Here is a 23,560-nt window from a genome sequence, read left to right as displayed (position 1 = left end):
TCCGAAAGAACATGTGGAACGAGAGAACCTCCATAGAAAGCTTATGGCCACAGCGAGAAGTCTGAAGAAGCAGAAGCAACGTCTTAAAGCCACACAGGAAACGCTCAATCGCAGATGGAATAAAGTGCTAGACACTGAAGAAAGATATGGCGACGATTTCCATACGAAGAGCTACCCAAAACGCAAGCTAGTGCCAGAATTCGACGATGAGGCCGTTCCACCAAAGAACAACATGAACAGGAGACCAGGAGTACCACATCATAGCCGCAATAAATCAGCTGCCGAAGACGCCCACGATCTACATGAGCACCTGGAGAAGAAAGCTGGCGCAGCTAGGTCCATCTATGGATCTAAAGGAGACACCCAGGCGAGGGACTATGGCCGTCAAAACAATTTTGACAACCAAACACCAGTTCAGAATAAACACCGAACACAACAACAGCCGACGGCATGCCACAGCGCGTCCAGCTACAGAGGGGCTGCTCACCCCCTGTGCTTTACTGATGAAGTACTGGACCATGAATTCCCACAGGGCTTTAAACCTGTAGACATAGAGGCATACGACGGAACGACAGACCCAGGGGTCTGGATCGAGGAGTTTATCCTCCACATACACATGGCTCGTGGAGATGACCTCCATGCCATCAAATACCTTCCCCTCAAACTAAAGGGACCGGCCCGACACTGGTTGAAAAGCCTCCCCGAAAATTCAGTCGGGAGTTGGGAAGAACTAGACGATGCTTTCAGGGCCAATTTTCAAGGGCCTTATGTCCGGCCTTCGGATGCTGATGATTTAAGTCACATAATCCAACAACCCGGGGAGTCTGCCCGCAAGCTTTGGAACGGATTCCTCACTAAGAAGAATCAAATCGTCGACTGTCTGGATGCCGAAGCCTTAGAGGCATTCAAGCACAGCATCCGGGACGAGTGGCTTGCCCGACACCTCGGCCAAGAAAAGCCAAGGACAATGGCAGCCCTAACAAGTCTTATGACCCGCTTTTGTGCGGGAGAAGATAGCTGGCTCACCCGTAAAGGCACCAGCGACCCCAGCACATCCGAAGTAAGGGATTGCAACGGGAAGCCACGGCGTAATAAAAACAAATGCCAAAGCAAGGAAGAGAGCCCGGACAACATAACGGTTAAGGCCGGATTACGAGGCTCTCGACCTAACCAGCAAAATAAGCAATCTAAAGGCAATAAAGAGGGACCGTCCGGTCTGAACAGAGTTCTGGACAGACTATGCCAAATTCATGGCACCCCCGACAAACCTGCGAACCACACGCATAGAGAGTGCTGGGTCTTCAAGCAGGCCGGCAAACTAAACGCCGAACACAAGGGAAGGGAAACACCAAGTGAAGACGAGGATGAACCTCGCCAACCGAACACTGGGGGACAGAAAACATTCCCGCCAGAGGTTAAAATAGTGAACATGATCCACGCAACTCGTACATCCTTGGGAAGGCACGAACGCGCCCATAAAGACGCACGCGATATAGAGCCCATCGTACCCACACCTAATGGCTGGATGTCTTGTTCGATCACCTTCGATCACCTAGACGACCGAACTAGCATTCGGCGCGAAGGATCAAATGCCTTCGTGCTTGACCCAATAATCGACGGATACCATCTCACTCATGTCCTCATTTATGGTGGCAGCAGTCTCAATTTAATATATGAAGACACTGTCCGCAGGATGGGGATAGACTCATCCAGAATCAGCAAGATTCACACCACCTTTAAAGGGGTGATACCAGGCGTTCAAGCCCATAGCAAGGGCTCCGTCATACTGGAGTTAACATTCGGCTCTCCAGGTAACTCCAGAAGCGAAGAGCTAGTCTTCATCATTGCACCCTTCCAAAGCAGCTATCAAGCATTGCTTGGAAGAATGGCCTTCGCCCGCTTCAACGCATTACCGCATTATGGCTACCTTACACTCAAGATGCCCGATCCACGCAGCGTCATCACCGTTATCGGAACAACGGAGTTCCTTTCGCGCGCAGGGGAATACGCGACGGCCCTAGCGGCCGGACTATAAGCGGCCTCTAAACAAAATTATACCAGGTCGTTAAGACCACGAACACGGTTAGACGAGTCCGGTAGCCCACATTAAACCAGGGAAACTGTATATGTAATCCTGTAGCGGACACCAGGGGCTAATAATAAAGCCCCACACTCTCGACTCAACCTTACTGGCTGGCCAGCATTTTACATTTTCTACTATCCATCGTACATTATGTTGCACTCTTCTATGAGATCCTTTTTTTTCACAGACAACGTTCACGCGATACCCTTCCAGGATGCGGCACAACGGAGACAAAGGCGCAGACGTGCAGCAGGGCCCCGTTCAACAGGTTTCTTTTTAGATTAAGCCCCTATGTAAACCTTTTCTATTGCCTCTTGTTGTTTCATCATCCTACGGGTTCCATACCCACAGAGGATACTGCCGTTTTTGGCATTACGCCACGACAGATTAATGCACGCACCTGGACATACAGGGTTTATAATGAATGGGCATTCTTGAGCCCATCATCTGTTAGAAAGTCCGAATACCTTCGGGAGTGTTCGGCGTCACGAGTTTGGCCTTATATGCATCAGCTCCGAATCATGTCTTTGGTCAAATGTTGGGATTGCCTGGCTCCTGGGTTTGCTGCCTTACGTTTCGTTATAATCGGCTAAGGTGGCCAAAGAAGAACTACTGCGATTGTGCCCTGGTTATTCCGGATGAGCACCTCAGTAAAGAAAGCCGAAAACTGATCGTCATGATACAGCGAGAGACTGATCAACCACTTGACGACTCACCGGAATCTCTAGGATTCCTCCGCCTTAACGAAGGGCCATTTCCCGGCCAGGTACATACGCGCCCGTATTCGGATGCACGCGATGGTACCAGGCGCTACATAGTAGGCCCAATATTAGAATCCCGCAGCTAAGCGAAAGTGTTAAAGCTATATAGTCCGGTTGCCTAGTTGGACGTGCGATCAGCTCCTTGCTGGACCAAGATGTTGGATAAAGAGTGATCAGGCAACTTCGAAGGGCTCAAGGGATACGGGGTGGGCCGGATGACCAAGAGTCGTCACGACAAGGTCTACATCGATGACGAAGGTTGGTGCCCTGACGCCGGCTCAATTGAGTACGGATACCGGGTCCCCTTCGGCGGAATCCACGTCTTCATCGGCCGGATCGGTGAGCCGGGACCTGAGCCGGACAGCTGCACCGACCTCGTCGAAACGGCTCAGCGTGCGAGGAAGACCCGGGCTCAGCCGGTCATGAGGCGTGCCTTCATGGGCTGCGTCCACGGAGAGGAACTTTCTAGATCTGAAGATGGGGGTGAGACGGCCGCTCTTTTAGACGGTGATTCGTCCGCCGGCTCAACAGATTCGTTATATCAGGTACAAGACGGCGTGCTCGGGGGCTGTTCCGATGGCATCAGTATTCCGGACCCCATGAGCCGCCAAGATGGGCCGGGATCTTCATGGCTGGAACTCAGCCCGGTTCAAATTCTACAGCAGCCGCGACGATCACGTCCGGGTCAGGAGCAGTCGGGGCAGGCGGCCCCGTGCGCCCACCGGCTCAGGTGCTGATGGATCTCATGGACAAGCTTACGGCCCTGTTAACCGCCACGGTTATCCCTGCAAACAAAGATGAGCATGACGCGGCGGTAGCACAGGTGCGTGAGGAGATAGCTCAGGCCAAAGAGGCCTTGGCAGCTGAGGATACTAGACTAGCTACGGAGCGGGCGGCTCTCGACGCCCGGGCACAGCGCTTGCAGTCAGAAGCTTACCAGCTCACGATGAGCTTAAATGCATCCAATGAGGTAATGAGGAGGAGACATCAGAAAACTCAGTCACATTTACCTCCGAATTACGATCCTCGGGTTCTCTTTGCTACACCCGGAGCCGGCCCTAGTAACCTGCCAGAGGCTAATCAGCTTATGACAGCCGGAATAGGAGGACCGGCTCAGCCTCGGGATATGGTACCGCCTCACGTGAGCATGCCACCGCCGCGTTATGTGCCGATTCCACCGGGTCACTTTTCCAACCCCATGGAGAACTTGATCGCAGCTTCAGCACGTTTAGCGGCTCTTCCCATGGAAGGTGATGACCCGGCGGCAGTGGAAACCCGGAGAGTCAGAGAGCTTCTTCAAATAGCCTTGGCTCAGCAGGAAACCTATTCTTACAGCCGGGACAGGATTCATTCAACTCCCCCGCCCTGGGTAGCACCACCTCGCCAAAACCGGAGCCCGAGTTACAGCAGACACATGGAGTCGGAAGCTTTGTCAAGCAATGCTCAACGCTGTAACCAGCCCGGGGGCTATAATCCGGTGCAGGATCGAATATGTCAGGAGAACGAGCAGGCGGCTCAGGAATTTCCAGAGTATCCAACAACTTCCATTGAGGCGGGAGTAGTCACTAGAACCGGTGGTGTCCCTTGTCTAATTCCGGCTTTGCGGAATATGCGGTTGCCCAAAGACTTCAAGGGGCCTCGAAAGGTGCCAAATTATACGGCCGACTTATAGCCCGGAGCCTGGATTGAGAGTTATGAGATGGCCATGGAGTTGTTGGAAGTTAGTGACGCGGCGATGGCTAAATATTTCACCATGATGTTAGATGGAACGGCCCGGTCGTGGCTGAAAGGCTTGCCACCCAATTCCATTGATTCATGGGACGAGTTAAAGGCCCAGTTCATCCAAAACTTCAAGGACACCTGTAAGCAATCTATGTCGATTGTGGACTTGACGGATTGCAAGCAAGAGGAAGGTGAATCCACCACCCATTGGGTACGCCGGGTCAAGGAGATAATTCATTCCTCCGATAATATGGATGCCAGCTCTGTAGTTCTTATGCTGGAGAAAAATTGCCGCTTTGAGCCGCTGAGGCAGAAGCTGGGGCGCCTTAAACGCGACCTCACGGATATGGGTACGCTGATGGCGACTTTAGTCAAATATAACGATTCTGATAGTACCAAGGATCCCGCGTCTGACGATGAGAAGACAGGGAAGGGAAAAAGAAACGGCAATGGAAAGGGTCAGCAGCATAACCCGGGAAATCAAGGCAGCAATAAGCGCAAGACGGACAGCAACCCGGAGTTTGTGGCCAATGCCAACGCATGGGGTAACAATAAGAGATATAAGGGTAAGCCGCCTCGATTCGGTGGGTCAGGCCCATCTCTTGAGCAGTTACTCAATGAGCCCTGCCCAAAACACGGCACCCGGGAGCACCCCGCCACACATCTATGGAAGGATTGCACGATCATGAAGGCATTCAAAAATTCTAACACCTTCGGTGGCGGTCATGGGTCTGGCGGCGGCTCTGGGGCCGGCGGCTTTCATGGCCCGGGAGGTGGCTCAAATTCCGGTTTTCAGGGGCATCCGGGTGGTAACAATCAGCAGCAATCTAGTCAAGGGGGGCAGCAGCAGCAGCAGTCGGGCTATCAAAGCCATCCGAAGCAGTTGAGTGGTGGACAGTATCACGTGTTTACCACTAGTTTGTGCAGACATGACCAGAAGGTTCATAAGAGGGCTGTGAATTCTATTGAGCCGGCAGTTCCTCGTTATTTGAGGTGGTCAGAGCAGCCCATTGTGTGGAGCAGAGAGGATCACCCTCCGCGGGTCGATATTCCGGGTCAGTTAGCCCTGGTGGTGGCACCCCAAGTTGGTGGATATAAATTTACTAAGGTGCTCATGGATGGCGGAAGCAGCATCAATATCCTCTACTACGAGACCTTTCAGCGGATGGGGTTGACTGAGAAGAATATGAGAACATCCAACACTATTTTCCATGGAGTGGTTCCAAGTAAGTCGGCTTATCCAGTTGGCAAGATTGAGCTGGAGGTGGCCTTCGGAGACGAACACGATTCCAGGGCTGAGAAGTTGACGTTTGAGGTGGTCAAAATTAGGAGCCCATATCATGCTCTATTTGGGCAGCCAGCTTACGCTAAGTTCATGGCCCGGTCGTGTTATGTTTATCTGCAGCTTAAGATGCCGGGTCACAAGGGCACTATCACTGTACATGGAAGTCGGAAAGTGGCACTGGAATGCAAAGAAGGCGACGCGGCTTATGCTGAGTCGGCCTATGTGGCCGAAGAGCTCAAGTTTTATCAAGACAATGTTGACCGGGCGGATATGACCTCCCTCAAGAAACCAACTACTGAGCATGACCCAGCGTTGAAGTTTAAGTCAGCCACTGAGACAAAACTTGTTGACTCTACCCCAGGAGATGCCTCTAAACAGTTCATTATCAGTGCCAATTTGGATCCTAAATAGGAAAGCGCGCTCATCGAGTTCATCCGTGAGAACCGGGACATCTTTGCATGGAAACCTTCTGACATGCCGGATGTACCGAGGGAACTCGCTGAGCACACTCTCAATATTGATCCAAAGTATAAGCCGATCAGCCAGTTTCTTCGGCGTTTTAACGAAGAGCGACGAAAAGCTATTGGGGAATAAGTCGCCCAGCTCTTAGTGGCCGGGTTTATCATCGAAGTTTTTCAACCGGAGTGGTTGGCTAACCCGGTGCTCGTACTCAAGAAAAACGGCACCTGGCGGATGTGTGTGGACTACACGGACTTAAACAAGGCTTGTCCGGCTGATCCCTTTGCTCTTCCCCGTATTGATCAAATCATTGATGCTATGGCGGGTTGTGAGCGGTTGAGTTTTTTGGATGCGTACTCCGGTTATCATCAGATTAAGATGGAAGTTAAGGACCAGGAGAAGACAGCCTTCATCACTCCGTTTGGAGCCTTCTGCTATGTATCTATGTCGTTTAGGCTCAAGAGTGCCCAGACGACTTATCAGCGGTGTGTGCAGAACTGTTTGCATGACCAAATTGGGTGTAATGTTCATGCCTATGTGGATGACATTATGGTGAAGTCCAGAGAAAAGGAGACCTTGATATCCGACTTAAAGGAGACCTTTGATAATCTCCGGGTTTACAAGATGATGCTTAACCCGGCCAAATGTGTGTTTGGCGTTCCTGCGGGCAAGCTCTTGGGCTTTCTGGTCTCCAACAAAGGCATCGAAGCTAACCCGGAGAAGATTAAGGCAATCACCTCTCTGGCTAAACCGGCATGCATCAATGATGTTCAGCGACCGGCGGGTCGTGTTGCCGCCTTAAGTCGGTTCATAAGCCAGCTAGGTGAGAAGGCCCTTCCATTGTATCAGATGATGAAGAAAGCTGACACTTTTGTCTGGAGCCAGGCTGCTGATGCTGCTTTTGAGGACTTAAAGAGACAATTGTCTGAACCGCCAGTTCTCGCCGCTCCAATTGATAAGGAGCCTTTGCTATTGTATCTGGCTGCCAATTCACGAGTCGTCAGCGTTGCCATCGTAGTGGAACGTAAGGAAGCTAGCAAAGAGCATCCGGTTCAACGGCCGGTTTATTACATCAGTGAGGTGCTCATTGAATCCAAGCAAAGGTACCCGCATTGGCAGAAGCTTGTTTATGGAGTGTTCATGGCCAACCGGAAGTTGAAGCAGTACTTTCAAAGCCACCCCATAACTGTGGTAAGTTCTGCCCCTTTGGGAGACATCATTCAGAACAGGGAGGCCGCAGGACGAGTCGCCAAGTGGGCCATTGAGCTTGGTCCTCACAATTTGAAGTACATGCCACGTATTGCTATTAAGTCTCAGGCCTTGGTGGACTTTATCAATGATTGGACAGAGTTACAGGCCCCTGAGGAGAAGCCGGATAACACATATTGGACGATTCACTTTGATGGGTCCAGGCAGCTAGAAGGCTCGGGGGCTGGAGTGGTGTTAACTTCCCCTCGAGATGACAAATTTTGTTATGTACTCCGGCTTATGTTTCCATGTACTAACAATGCAGCTGAATATGAGGCCTTACTCCATGGTCTCCGGATGGCTAAGGAGATGAACTTAAGCCGAGTACGATGCTTGGGCGATTCAGATCTTGTGGCTCAACAAGTGTCAGGCAAGTGGGATTCTAAGGATCCCCTTATGGCGGCTTATCATCATGAGGTAGATGCTATGGCTGGTCACTTCACGGGTTATCAAGTAGAGCACATCGATCGAAGGAAGAATGAGGCGGCTGATGCTTTAAGCCGGTTGGGATCCCAACGTAAACCAGTGCCGCCCAATACCTTTCTCGATGTGTTACATAAACCTTCTGTCAAGGTGCTTACCGAGGAGGAGTTAGCAGTGCCAGACCCGGAGGCACAGCTGGTGGCGGCTCTTCATGTTATCCCAGATTGGACAATGCCTTACTTGGCTTATATGACCCGGGGTGAGTTGCCAGAGGATGAGACCTTGGCAAGACAAATTATCAGGCGCTCCAAATCCATGACGATTGTTAATGGCGAGTTACATCACCTAAGTGTTACGGGGGCATTTCAAAGCTGTGTGTCACCTATAGAAGGCCAAGAAATACTTCGTGAGATCCATGAAGGAGATTGTGGCCATCATGCCGGATCAAAATCTCTTGTAGCCAAGGCTTTCTGTCATGGTTTCTATTGGCTGACGGCTCATGCTGATGCAGAGGATCTGGTCAGTAAATGTGATGGTTGTCAAAAGTTCTCACGACGAGCTCATGTGCCGGCTCAAGAATTGAGGATGATCCGAATCACTTGGCCGTTTGCGGTCTGGGGGCTTGACATGGTTGGACCTTTCAAAAGGTCTAAAGACAAAAAGACACATCTACTGGTGGCAGTGGACAAGTTTACCAAGTGGGTTGAGGCAGAGCCGATCAGTAGGTGTGATGCAGCCACGGCGGTTCAGTTCATGAAAAAGGTGATCTTTCGTTTTGGTTTTCCACACAACATCATAACTGATAATGGCACTAATCTCTCTAAAGGTGCCATGGAAGAGTTCTGTCAAAGAGAACATATCCGGCTTGACGTTTCGGCCGTTGCTCATCCTCAATCCAATGGTCAAGCAGAGAGAGCTAATCAAGAGATCCTGAAAGGTATCAAACCCCGGCTCTTAGTCCCCTTACAGCGGACTCCGGGTTGTTGGGTGGAGGAGTTACCCTCCGTGTTATGGAGCATCAACACCACGCCTAATAGATCTACGGGACACACACCTTTCTTCATGGTTTATGGAGCAGAGGCGGTCCTGCCGAGTGACATCCGACATGATTCACCCCGTGTGGCGGCTTATGTTGAGGCGGATAACGAAAAGGCTCGTCAGGATCCACTTGACTTGTTGGATGAGGAGCGAGACTTGTCAATAGCCCGCTCAGCGATTTACCAGCAAGACCTGCGCCGCTATCATAGCCGCCGGGTTAAGAGCAGAACCTTTCAGGAAGGCGACTTGGTGCTCCGGCTCATCCAGGATTAGTCTAACATGCACAAGCTATCCCCACCTTGGGAAGGGCCCTTTGTGGTCAGCAAGAATCTGCACAACGGGTCATATTATCTCATTGATATTCGAGAGCGCAAGGACTCACTTAAATCGGAGGAGGAGACCCGCCGGCCGTGGAATATAGCTCATCTCCGGCCTTACTATACCTAAGTTACTAGTTTTTTAAGATACCTTTTTATGATGTACATATTATCTAAAGCAATAAAGCAGGACCTCTGTCCTTTTTCCCATAAAGAATGTTTCATGTTTTCTTTATCAGGTGATGGACACTGCCAACAGGGGACGGATCATATCTAAATCTGGCTTTCCCTTTGGTCCGGCTTATGATCATATCTGAATCTAGCCATGGTCACTTGGGGGCTTCCTGTTCACACATAGGTCGTATTCGAACCAAAGAGAACATAGCTGTCGATACCCACTTGATCGGCATACTGCCAAACCCACTTGGGGGCTTCTTGATCATATTTGAATCATAGCTTAACCCCTTTGGGTCTGACATGGATCATATTTGAATCAGCGTCATTAAACAACTCTTATGTTCACTTGGGGGCTTCCTGTTCAAACATAGGTCGTATTCGAACCAAAGAGAACATAGCTGTCGATACCCACTTGATCGGCATCGCCAAAGCCACCGGGGGCTATATGATCGTATCCGAATCTTAGCTTAACCCCTTTGGAACGGTTCTTTGATCGTATTCGAATCAGGAGCCTGTGAACATTGCAAGTATGATTATTTTAAATATCATTGACACCTTTTTGAAGAGATGGTTCTTGATCCTTCCGGTTTTATATGGATTGCCTCAGGTTTTAAAAAGTGCCAGGTAAAAACTTATATGAGCCGGAGAGGTTATCAAAAAGGTCGCAGGTATGCTGTTATGTTTATGTTTTAACTAATCATGAACCGGCTTATACATGTGGTTTTTTGATCATATTCGGGTTATCAATATTCTATAACCCACTGGCGCAGCGGACCGTCCAGGAAACCTTGCCTGTTTTATGTGCAGGATAAAGGGGAGCAAGGTAAAATATCAAGGAAACACATGATTAACATAAGCAAGAGGAATTTAGTGATGGCGGCTTAACAAAAGCAATAAGTACCATAAGGCATGACAGGCATTAAGGAGTTTTCTCTATCCTATTACAAGACTCCCCGAGTCTAAACAAGTGAAGCATTGATCTTTGCAAAGTTATAACCCGGCTGGCGGCTCATTCCTCCGGCTGGCTTGATGACTCCGGGTTATCCTTCCCCGCCTCTCCTTTGGTTGTTTTGTCCTGGAAGGTGGACGAGGCCCAGTCAATGTCGCTCAAAGCTTCAAATTCAGCTTCATCATCTATTAAACTGGCCGGGTTCACTTCAGGGGCAAAGGTATGCTTACGCGTTTGAGGGATCAGGCTGACTTGGTCGTATGGGGTGTTTGGGATTCTCCGGTTCTCGCTATCATAACCCGGCGAATACTTAGTGAGATCAGTATCATCCCCAATGAGAGTCGCCAGGGGGCGTACGACTTTAACACAGGCAGTGAAGTCTTGTTGGCCAAAAGCAGTGCCCGTCCTCCTTAAGGCTTGGATATCAAAGAGAGAGATCAGCAAGGTCAAGTTCTGGCACCCATGCTCTTGCCCGACTCAATGCAGCCACGGCTCCCGCTCTCGCAGATGCCCGCCTTGAGTCTTGAATTCGTTGAGGTAGCACCGAAAGATGCCTCAACACGTCTTGCAGGAGCCGAGGAGTGGTATTTGATAAGGCCACAGTGGCCAACGCACGCTGTGACCCGGAGTACAGCTGCTCTACTAAGGTATACACCGCCTTAAGCTTGACCAGCATATTTGCCTTCAGATTGGTACTCCTGGGGCCTGCATGTTTACAGGTATAACAGTAAGCCAAAGGTAACTATTACGATAACTCTTGAAAGATTACAGTATTTACGAGCGACTTACCGAAGATGGCTGAGACCATTTGGGATATCTGCCGTTTTAAGTCGGACAGTTCATTTGTTGCCTCGGCAAGAGATGCCTCTGCTGTTTCAGCCCGAGTCACCAGTGAAGCCCTCTCATCAACCCAAGTTTTCTTCTCCGATTCAAATTTTTTCTTCAGCTTCTCTTGTTCAGAGACACTGAATTCAAACTTGGAGTTGGCTTTCTGAGCTTCGAGCTCTTGGGTTTTCAACTGGCTCTTCAGATCAGCAATCTCCGCCTCAAATTGACTTATGGTGGCCTGTATCGACATCAGGTTATGGTAAGAATCATGGTAAGATCACATTTAAGTCCCAAACACTTTACACGTAAAGATACTTGGCATTTGGGGGCTAATGTATGCTTAAAGAATTTTTTAACCTATCTTACCAAGTCATATATAGTAAGTCTCAAGCACTTTACAAGTAAAGGCACTTGACACTTGGGGGCTAATGTGTAACCCAAATTCAAAGTTTCATGCTATTACCGGGTTAAACATATTCAATTTAAACCGGGCAAAACTAACAGTAAACCAGATTATTAAGTCTACAGCATATTCATTCATAAGCAATAGACTTGGGGGCTGGTACAGGGAGTAAGATTTAGAGTAAAAGCTCAAATTTTACCTCAGATTTATGTTGTATTTGCTTCACCATATCAATTTCCAGGTCACGACTATTGTGCACTTGGTTCAGATAGCCCGAGACGATATCGCCAATACTTAGGTGAGAATAATCAGTGATATCTTGTTTGGCTTTCCGGCGCTGGGCAAACTCCTCCTTGGCGGTGCATTGGGCAAGAGCAGTAGGTCGGCCCGGTTCAATGTATTGACTCTTCACAATCTCAACCTCCGGGTCAGTCGTCTTGGCCGGGCTAGGAGTTTCCGGGTCATCCGAGTTGTGGATAACATCCTCTGCAGGCGGGTCAGAAGTTGGCACCGGAATATCCGAAGCCGGTTCAGGTGGTGGCTGGTGAGTGGAGCTATCAGGAACGGATGAGTCAAGCACCAGCTCAGTGACCACCGGGTCTCGGGACGGTTTATCCTTCTTTGCCCTCTTGCTGGACTTTACTTGCAAGCTGTCAATCAAAGTGGAAGGATAAGCATCAAAGTATAAGTATGGAAAAACTTAAGGTAAGAAAGGTTATATTACCCGGGAGCCGTTTTGAAAGCCGGCATGTTTGATTGCATCGACACATCAGAAGAAGGAGAGGTATCCTGATAGTTGGAGTCAGACGAATTGAGAGGTTGGCGAATCAAACCCATCAAAGGAAAAACAAAACATAAATCGGAGATAACCTCGGTCCGAAGCTTCCTGGTTACGTCGGGTAAGCCAGAGGAAAGCTCTGTGTCCTGGTTGGCCCGAGTCTGCCACCGGTTTTCAAGCTGTTGTTGCTTCAAAAGAAATTGAGGATCTTGATAAGCTAGAGGGTGTGAAAACCTTACTTTCCGGGTCACCCTTCGGATTTTTTGTGTTGGCAAAGGCTTCGAGTCGGAGGAAATTATAGTTACCTCTTCGCCAGCTGCTTGACTGTTCCCAGTATCCTCCTGAAAGGATCAAATGTCAGTAAGGTAACGGCAAAGGAGTTAAAGAAAATCAAAAAAAAGATTACCTCTTCCTCATCTGAAGAAGAGTCGTCTGATTTGAACATATCAAAGGTGCTGGGTTTCTTCTTCTTAGAGGTACCCGTCCTGGCAGCTTTCCTTTCGGTCTTCTTGGCCGCCCTGGCCTGTTTTGCAGCCTCATGGTCATATTTGACCTTCCAGAAATTATCATCGGCCTGTGGAAAAAGATAAAGAATCATAAGTACCAGAAGGTAACATATCAAAGAGTATTTGTGAAGATTAGTAACTTACCACAGGAGCCGGATTCTTCTTGTAGAAGGGAAGTAAACTGAAGGTATTACTGGTTATAGTGCCCTCTTTCAATAGCGATTGGACTGTAGCATCTACCACATCATCTGGTAAGTCCTCGGGGCTGTGACGCATTGGGTCTTCCTTTTCTTCTGTGTAAGTACACATTAAGCCGGAGCGGTGGCTTAATGGTAGTATCCGCCAGGTGACCCAGACCCGGACCAAATCAATGCCATTTAACCCGTTGCCTAAAAGGGCTTTGATCTTCCTGATGGTGGGGTTAAGAGGCAGGCGCTCCGCAGAAGTTAACTTGTCTGCCAGATGATGGTTGGACTCAAGATGCAGGGCGCGAAAGCCGGGCAGAGGCTTCTCATTAGCCAGAGAGGTGTCTTGACAATAGAACCACGTCTGGTTCCAGTCTTTTGGGTGACTCGGCAGCTCAGCGTAAGGAAAAAGGCAGTCTCTCCGCCGCTGGATTGAGATGCCACCAAGCTCAAGACTAGGCCTGTTGGCACGTTCATTCTGCCGGTTCAGGTAAAACAGTTCTCTGAACAACAGCAGACTTGGTTCCTCTCCAAGGTATACCTCGCAGAAGACTTGGAAATTACACAGATTGGACACGGAATTGGGTCCAATGTCTTGAGGCCTCAGGTCAAAGAAATCCAAAACTTCCCTGAAGAATTTTGAGCCGGGAGGGGCAAATCCCCGGTTCATGTGATCTGTGAAAACTACTACCTCCCCATCCTTCGGTTGAGGTATCTCCTCAGATGGGTGAGGGGCACGATAAGACATAACTTCCTTCTTTGGAAAATGAGCAGACTTTACAAACTTGACAAGTTTGCTTTTGGTTACTGTGGATGGAACCCAATTGCAAGTTACGGGGGCCTTGGCCGCCTTAGGAGCCATAACGGCAGTGGCCTACGACAAAGTAAGAAAGTTCCAGCTCAAGTTTAACCCGGGAGAAATATTTACAGTTATTTAAAGTGGCGGCTTCAGCAAGGGGCCTAATGATATAAGGGTGATTGTGCAGTAATGTTTAAGACGCTATCAGTATCAAGAGTCATTCAAAGCCCACAGTTCAGTGTCACTTACTTAAACCAGACACCTAGGCAGTGGTGATAAAAGCAAGTTTTCCAGAAGAAGCTTTCCAGGTGATAGAAACAAGTTTCACGGACGATAGCTAGTATTATGAATCAAACTATTGCTCTGAAAGAGAAAATTTTCTAGACCTAAAACAGGGCACAGAAGTTCATGCATTCAATGGAGGTTCCCAAATAAGAGAAAGGAGATCTGTTTCTATGTAAGATCAACACAAACAACTACCGCAGCTGCATAGTTTTTACGATCTAAACAGGCTATGGAGGTGCAAACTAGCAAGGGTTTGCATCGGGCGGTGATGAACGTCGACGAACTCAGAAAAGCTCCGATGCAGATCTAAAGAAAGGAAAGGAGAGGAACTCATGGATGAACTCGAGTTGCGGAGGTTCGCCGTCGTTTTCTGGTCCGAGTCAGGCTGATGCAGCGGCCTGAGTCGATGAAGACGAGGGGTTCGACGGCGGCAGCGGCGGCAGCAGAGCTTGAGTGGCAGAGAGGAGAAGAAGAAGACGACTGGAAGGAGAAGAATGAAAGACTTAAAGTCGTGCCTATTTATAGGGAGAGGATAACTGAGATGGCGCGGGAAACGAGGAGATAAGAATTAATATCTAGCGGCCCCGATGCCTCGATTTTCGGAACACTTAATAAGGCAGAGATCCATTGAAGGATATGACGAAATAGAAAATGAATTAAAGAGAAGATGACGTCATGCCGGGTTAAGACGGATCCAGAAGATGACATCACGGTGGGTTAAAAGAAAGCCTTCTGTACAGTTAGAAGACTGAAGATTTATTCTTTAGAAGTATATTTTTAAGATTAACATGAACAGGTTCAGATCAATCTGGGGCCTAATGTTGGGGATATGACTATTTGTGTAAGCCGCCCAGGAGGGGCCGGGTTACACAAAGGAGGACTCATCAGAGGAAGCCCAAGACCAAGCATGAAGATGGCAGTTTATAAAGGGCCCAAGGCCCACAGGCGACTTAAGGCCGTTGTAGTAAACCGCTATGATGGCATGACTTGTAACATAAGGTAGATTTAACTAGTCACTGAGCCGGACACTGTTTATAAGCCGGCCGGGACTCTGTAAGCCACTGGGCGTCAACCCGTGTATATAAGGGGATGACCTGCTGGCGGCTTCGGGCAAGAAACAACTCATCGAGAGCCGGGCATAGCGTATCTCGCTCCCTGGTCATCGAAACATCAATACCAACCCAACTAGACGTAGGCCTTACCTTCACCGTAAGGGGCCGAACTAGTATAAACCCTCTCGTGTCCTTTGTCCCGATTTAACCCCTTCAAGCTTCCTAGTTGCGATGGCTCCACAACTAAGTCCTTTCACGAGGACATCTAACGTGACTATTCCACGACATCACGTCTTTACCATATCACATCACAACATGCCTTGCAAAAACAAGTTAGACGTCCTCTACTTTGTTGTTGCAAGTTTTACGTGGCTGCTACGGGCTGAGCAAGAACCGTTCTTACCTACGCATCAAAACCACAACGATAGTTCGTCAAGTTAGTGTTGTTTTAACCTTCTCAAGGACTGGGCATAGCCACACTCGGTTCAACTAAAGTTGGAGAAACTAACACCCGCTAGTCACCTCTGTGCAAAGCACGGCGGTAAACCAGTCTCGCGTAAGCGTATGCGTAATGTTGGTCCGGGCCGATTCATCCAACAATACCGCCGAACCAAAGTATGACATGCTGGTAAGCAGTACGACTTGTATCGCCCACAACTCACTTCTGTTCTACTCATGCATATAACATATAGGCATAAAACCAGGCTCGAATGCCACTGTTGGGGAACGTAGTAATTTCAAAAACATTCCACACACGCAAGATCATGGTGATGCATAGCAACGAGAGGGGAGAGTGTGTCCACGTACCCTCGTAGACCGAAAGCGGAAGCGTTAGCACAACGCGGTTGATGTAGTCGTACGTCTTCACGATCCAACCGATTAAGTACCAAACGTACGGCACCTCCGAGTTCAGCACACGTTCAACTCGATGACGTCCCACGAACTCCGATCCAGTAGATCTTTGCGGGAGAGTTCCGTCAGCATGACGGCGTGATGATGGTGTTGATGATGCTATCGACGCAGGGCTTCGCCTAAGCACCGCTACGATATTACCGAGGTGGAATATGGTGGAGGGGGGCACCACACACGGCTAAGAGATCAAGAGATCAATTGTTGTGTCTAGAGGTGCCCCCTGCCCCCGTATATAAAGGAGCAAGGGGGGAGGCGGCCGGCCAAGGAGGAGGGCGCGCCAAGGGGGGAGTCCTACTCCCACCGGGAGTAGGACTCCTCCTTTCCTTGTGGGAGTAGGAGAAGGGAAGGAAAAAGGAGAACGAAGGAAGGGGGCGCCCCCTACCTAGTCCAATTTGGACCAGTCCATGGGGAGGGGTGGCCACCCTTTGAGGCCTTTCTCTCCTTTCTCGTATGGCCCATTAAGGCTCAATACGAGTTCCCGTAACTCTCCGGTACTCCGAGAAATACCCGAATCACTCGGAACCTTTCCGATGTCCGAATATAGTCGTCCAATATATCGATCTTTACGTCTCGACCATTTCGAGACTCCTCGTCATGTCCCCGATCTCATCCGGGACTCCGACCTACCTTTGGTACATCAAATCACATAAACTCATAATACCGATCGTCAGCAAACTTTAAGCGTGCGGACCCTACGGGTTCGAGAACTATGTAGACATGACCGAGACACGTCTCCGGTCAATAACCAATAGCGGAACCTGGATGCTCATATTGGCTCCCACATATTCTACAAGATCTTTATCGGTCAAACCGAATAACAATATATGTTGTTCCCTTTGTCATCAGTATGTTACTTGCCCGAGATTCGATCGTCGGTATCTCAATACCTAGTTCAATCTTGTTACTGGTAAGTCTCTTTACTCGTTCCTTAATGCATCATCCCACAACTAACTCATTAGTCACATTGCTTGCAAGGCTTATAGTGATGTGCATTACCGAGAGGGCCTAGAGATACCTCTCCGACAATCGGAGTGACAAATCCTAATCTCGAAATACGCCAACTCAACAAGTACCTTCGGAGACACCTGTAGAGCACCTTTATAATCACCCAGTTATGTTGTGACGTTTGGTAGCACGCAAAGTGTTCTTCTGGTAAACTGGAGTTGCATAATCTCATAGTCATAGGAACATGTATAAGTCATGAAGAAAGCAATAGCAACATACTAAACGATCAAGTGCTAAGCCAACAGAATGGGTCAAGTCAATCACATCATTCTCCTAATGATGTGATCCCGTTAATCAAATGACAACTCATGTCTATGGTTAGGAAACTTAACCATCTTTGATTAACGAGCTAGTCAAGTAAAGGCATACTAGTGACACTCTGTTTGTCTATGTATTCGCACATGTATTATGTTTCCGGTTAATACAATTCTAGCATGAATAATAAACATTTATCATGAAATAAGGAAATAAATAATAACTTTATTATTGCCTCTAGGGCATATTTCCTTCATGATTTGTAAATCATGCCGAGGTGTACATGACAATCGGACGAAAGAAGAAGAGGGAATACATATTATGAAATAAGCCAGTAGCGAATAGGTTGGGCGAAAAACTATTTCCATTATAGTCTGATTGATACGTCAAAATGTATTTGTACAGATAATGCTATAAGCATCGAGGCTATTTTACATGCCAAGCACAAGGGAAAGTTGTGTACAGGTACTAAAAAGGGAAGAGGTGATCTTTGAGGATCCTTTAGATACTCTGCCGTACATCTGCGCTGCTTTTCGCCTTGGTGTGTGATCCTTTGAGAGGATCAATGATCGGGTTCTCATAGGGGGCCGGAAAAAAGGGCCCTTGGCACCATGAAAAGGTGATGTGGGTTGTAAGGAACCTGAAAAAAATTGAAAAATAAGGAGAAAGAGGATATGAGGGTCCAGGTAGGGTCGAGCCATATTGTGGACTTTATTTTTGATATGCCTCCGTCCTTGCCCATGGTATTTTGAGTGCGTTGTTATGTACGCGCGGTATATATGCCGTGATTCGGTTGGAGCTAAGACGGAGGCCAAATTGCTAATCAAGCTCCTGACAAGCTGGACTGTTGGTCTGCGGAGTAGTCCAGACTCGTTTGACAGTGTCCGGGAGCTTGACGGCCGATGTAGGGTTTGGATTAATGAGACCACCCTGTACTTCTGCTGCGAGGGCCGTGGTGTGCTCCTCGGTACGGAGGGGGCGCTCCATGTTTCCACTGGCTGTTATAATAGCGCGTGGTCCTAGCATCTTAAGTTTTAGATAGGCTTAGTGCGTGACCGCTTTGAAGCGAGTGAACGCGGTTCGTCCGAGCAGTGCATGGTAACCACTGCAGAAAGGGACAATGTCGAAGATCAAGTCTTCACTTCAGAAGTTGTCCGGCGAACCAAAGACAACTTCCAATGTGATTGAGCCCGTGCAACGGGCCTCTACATCGGGTATTACTCCTTTAAAGGTAGTTTTGGTGGGCTTGATTCTTGACGAGTCAATACCCATTTTGCGGACCGTGTCCTGATAGAGCAGGTTAAGACTGCTGCCGCCGTCCATGAGGACTCTCGTGAGGTGGAATCCATCGATAATTGGGTCGAGGACCAACGCGGCTGAACCTCCATGACGGATACTGGTCGGAAGGTCTCTGCGATTGAAAGTGATCGGGCATGCTGACCATGGGTTGAATTTTGGGGCGACTAGCTCTGTCGCATAGACGTCCCTTAACGCGCTCTTGCGCTCCCTCTTGGGGATGTAAGTAACGTATATCATGTTCACCGTTTTGACCTCGGGGGGAAATTTCTTTTGTTCCCCTGTGTTCGGTGGGCGAGGCTCCTCATCATCATCCTCGCTGGGCGACCCTTTCCCCTTATGCTCCGTGTTTAACTTACTGGCTTGTTTAAAGACCCAACAACTTCTGTTGGTATGGTTGGCAGGCTTGTCGGGGGTGCCGTGAATCTGGCAAGGTCGATCGAGTATTCGGTCTAGGCTAGATGAACCGTCTTTGTTTCTTTTGAATGGCTTCTTCCGCTGACCGGATTTGGAGCCACTGAATCCGGGGTTGACCGCCATGTCTTCGACATTGTAATTATTGCTTCGACGCTTGTTTTTGTTGCATCGGGACCTGCCATTGCCATTTCTGGCTTCATAAGTGCCAGGGTCGCTGGTACTGTTGCTGCTACAGGCTAGCCAGCTATCTTTGCTTGCACAAAAGCAGGCCATGAGTGTTGTGAGGGCTGCCATGGAGTTTGGCTTTTCGTCATGGATGCTGTGTTTAAAAGCTGCTAAGGCTTCGGCGTCCGGACAATTGACAATTTGGTTATTTTTAATTAGGAACCTGATCCAGAATTTTCTGGCTGACTCCCCGGGCTGCTGGACTATCTGACTGAGGTCACCGGCGTCCGGAGGCCGGATGTAAGTGCCTTGAAAGTTGTCTCTAAAGTCATCTTCCAAGTCTTCCCAGCTTCCAATAGAGTTATCTGGGAGGTTGTTTAACCAGTGACGAGCTGGTCCCTTAAGTTTCAGGGGGAGGTACTTGATGGCGTATAAATCGTCACCGCGGGCCATGTGAATGTGGAGAAGAAAGTCTTCAATCCTACTGTGGGATCTGTTGTGCGATCGTATGATTCGATGTTCACGGATTTAAACCCTTCTGGGAACTAGTGCTCCATTACCTCATCGGTAAAGCATAGGGGTGTGTAGCGCCTCTATATAGGGCAACGTCACGACGTAGTTCGGATGAGGTCCGTATGCGGTTTTTGGCCCGGGTGAGGTTGTGCTTGTCGCGCCAGGCCTGATGGCCGTCTTCTCACGGTGGGACACGCCCCCTTGATCATAGATTGATCTGGTCTGGATGGCTCTGTTGTCCAGGTCTTGTCATAGGTCATAAGTGTATCCTGCAGCCGTTGTCTCTCTGCCTTTATGGCGGGGTGGTGCAGGCTGGTGTTCGGCTTGAGTTGCCGCTTTGTCCCGGCCACGTGGTGGTCGGTCCGGTCCGTTAGCAGCATTACGTGTTGGCGGTATAGGCTCTAGGGCCTCATCGTCGAATTGGGGTAGCAGCTTGCGCTTCGGGTAACTCTTAATTGGGTGTTCGAGGCCGTATTCCTCGGCTGCCAGGAAATTAGTCCATCTGTCATTGAGCAAATCCTGATCAACTTGAAGTTACTGCTACTTATTTTTCAGGCTTCTTGTAGTGGCTATTAGCCGGTGCTTAAAGCGCTCTTGTTCAAGGGGTTCCTCGGGCACGATGAAATCTTCGTTGTCGAGGCTATCGTCCTCTTCGGAGATCGGTAGGTAGTTACTATCCTCTGAGCCCTCGTTCCCAATAGGATCATCAGGGTTGACTTGCCCATCCTCCCAATCATCATGCTCGGATGTTGGTTTTAGGGGCTTCTTGGTCTTTGGCATTCTCCGGAGTATTGTTGTCTCCGGTGCCGGTATTGCTGTCTTTTTCGCGACGCAATTTCGAGAGGCGCCGCTGACGTTGACGCTTTGGTGGTGCCACGGGAGGCTTGTCCTCGACTATATCCTTCCCACCATCGCCATCATCCTCTTTGTATATGTCCACCATGTACACGTCATATGTGGAAGTGGCCGTCCAGCGTCCGGTAAACGGCGGGTTCTGGCTTTGCTCTTCTCCGGCATTGTCGTCCATGCCGTCGATGTCTTCGGAAGCGTAGTCGAGCATGTCGGTTAAGTCCTCGACAGTGGCTATGAAGTGGGTGGTGGGTGGGACGTGAAATTCCCTGCTCTCAGCCCCTAGTATGGGCTGGGCGTAGTTCGGCAGTGATTCTTCTGCAATGGCGAGAGATCGCATTAGGACCAGGGCCTCGTTTAAGAGCGAGGTTTGGACGGGGAAGCGAGAGTCCGTAGAGTCAGGCAGGACAGAAGTTCCTTGGCCGAGCTCACATGACGCGGACCTCGAGAGTTTGGAGCTAGTGTACGAAGGGGAGTCTGGCTTCATGGTGAAAGAGGGAGCCTGACGTGACTCCGGGCCTGTCGGAGACACGATCTCATCCGGTTTTCCAGTGTCAGGCTCTATAGCTATAGAGAGTCTGGCGGGCTCTAAACTCCCATCTTCGGACCTGGTCATGCGCTCCGGATCTAAGGCCAGAACGGTGGTTGGGGCCACGAACCCTTGGAAAATAAAGTCTCCTCGGATATCAGCGACATAGTTCAGATTTCCAAAACTGATCTGATGACCAGGGGCGTAGCTGTCGATCTGCTCCAGATGGCCAATCGAATTGGCACGCAGTGCGAAGCCGCCGAATATAAAGATTTAGCCGGGGAGAAAATTCTCCCTCAAGACGGTATTGTTGTGGATGATTGACGGAGCCATCGAGCCTTCTAGCGATGACACAGTGGAACTCTCAATGAAAGCACCAATGTCGGTGTCAAAACCGGCAGATCTCGGGTAAGGGGTCCCAAACTGTGCATCTGAGGATCGAAGGTAACAGGAGGCAGGGACACGATGTTTACCCAGGTTCAGGCCCTCTAGATGGAGGTAATACCCTACTTTCTGCTTGATTGACTTCGATGAGTAGAGGGGTTACAAGAGTTGATCTACCTCGAGATCGTAATGGCTAAACCCTATATGACTAGCTTGTATGGTTATGATTGCCCCTACGAACTAAACCCTCCGGTTTATATAGACACTGGAGGGACCTAGGGTTGTATAGAGTCGGTTTACAGAGAAAGGAAGATTCATGATCCGAACGCCAAGCTTGCCATCCACGCAGAGGAGAGTCCCATCCGGACACAGGGGAAGGTCTTCGATCTCGTATCTTCACGGCCTATTAGTCTGGCCCATATCACATAGCCCGGACGCCCGAGGACCCTTTAGTCCAGGACTCCCTCAATAGCCTCCACTTCCCTCGTACTTTCCCTATATCCTGCAGCGCCACTCATCAGAGTGGACTCCGCTTTCGTGAAGCACGGATCAGGGTTGGTTTTGGGGTCAGATGATGACGGTGTTCTGCGAAGAGGGCAAGACACCGGTTGTGCATGCCAGCAACGCGTCGGCGGTGGCCTTCATGGGATCCAAGCAGCAACGGCCTCCCATGATCTACTTTTCCTTGCTGTCGGCGGTGGCCACGGACGTGCTGGCAGCCTCATTCATTTCCACGACGGCCGACTTCTTTCTCCGTCGGCAGGGCGCAGTTCCGTGCACGTTGACGGCGGATGGCGCGGGAGGATGATGTCTCGTCCATGACAACATCTTTGCATGTGTTGCCATGCTCCTTCACGAGCTGGCTTGGAGTGGCGACTTGCTGAACCACGCGCCGACTTGGAGTGGCCACTTGCTCCTCCGCGTGTGTCACGCCCAATATGCGACCCTATCCAAAAGGAACTCGAAGGTCCCACTAAGGATACACCCGCATATTGAAACGCTTTTGCAAGGTGGATATCATTACATCAACATTACATAATAGATGGGGATACATACATAAGGCATACAATGCCACACGAATACGACAATACAACATACAAGAACAACATCCGACTACGGATGAATCATAAACAGAAACTCAAACAATATCCACCCTGCTAGCCCAGGCTGCCGACCTGGAACCTATCCCCTGATCGAAGAAGAAGCAGAAGAAGAACTCCAAACAAGCAAACATCGCGCTCGCGTCAAGATCATCACATAACCTGTACCTGCAACTGTTGTTGTAGTAATCTGTGAGCCACGCGGACTCAGCAATCCCATTACCATGGGTATCAACACTAGCAAAGCTTAAATGGGAAAGGAAGGGGTAAAGTGGTGAGGTTGCAGCAGCGACTAAGCCTGATATGGTGGCTAACATACGCAAATGAGAGCGAGAAGAGAAATAAAGGAACGGTCGTGAAGCTAGCAATGATCAAGAGGTGATCCTGGACACCTACTTACGTCAAACATAACCCAGAAACCGTGTTCACTTCCCGGACTCCGCCGAGAAGAGATCATCACGGCTACACACGCGGTTGATGCGTTTTAATTCGGATCTGGTGTCAAGTTATCTACAATCGGACATTAACAAATTCCCATCTGCCACATAACCGCGGGCACGGCTCTCGAAAGTTTATACCCTGCAGGGGTGTCCCAACTTAGCCCATGACAAGCTCTCGCGATCAACGAAGGAATAGACCTTCTCCCAGGAAGATCTGATCAGTCTCGGAATCCCGGTTTAAAAGACATTTTGACAATGGTAAAACAAGACCAGCAAAGCCGCCCGATACGCCGACAATCCCGATAGGAGCTGCACATATCTCGTTCTCAGGGCAACACCGGATAAGCGAAGCGTACAGGTACCGACGAATCCAAGTTGCCAAGGAATGGTCCCGCAC

The sequence above is a fragment of the Triticum dicoccoides genome, chromosome 2B (genome assembly GCF_002162155.2).
Source record: "Triticum dicoccoides isolate Atlit2015 ecotype Zavitan chromosome 2B, WEW_v2.0, whole genome shotgun sequence".
In the NCBI taxonomy this organism is placed as follows: domain Eukaryota; kingdom Viridiplantae; phylum Streptophyta; class Magnoliopsida; order Poales; family Poaceae; genus Triticum; species Triticum dicoccoides.
This window is presented reverse-complemented; position numbering follows the sequence as displayed.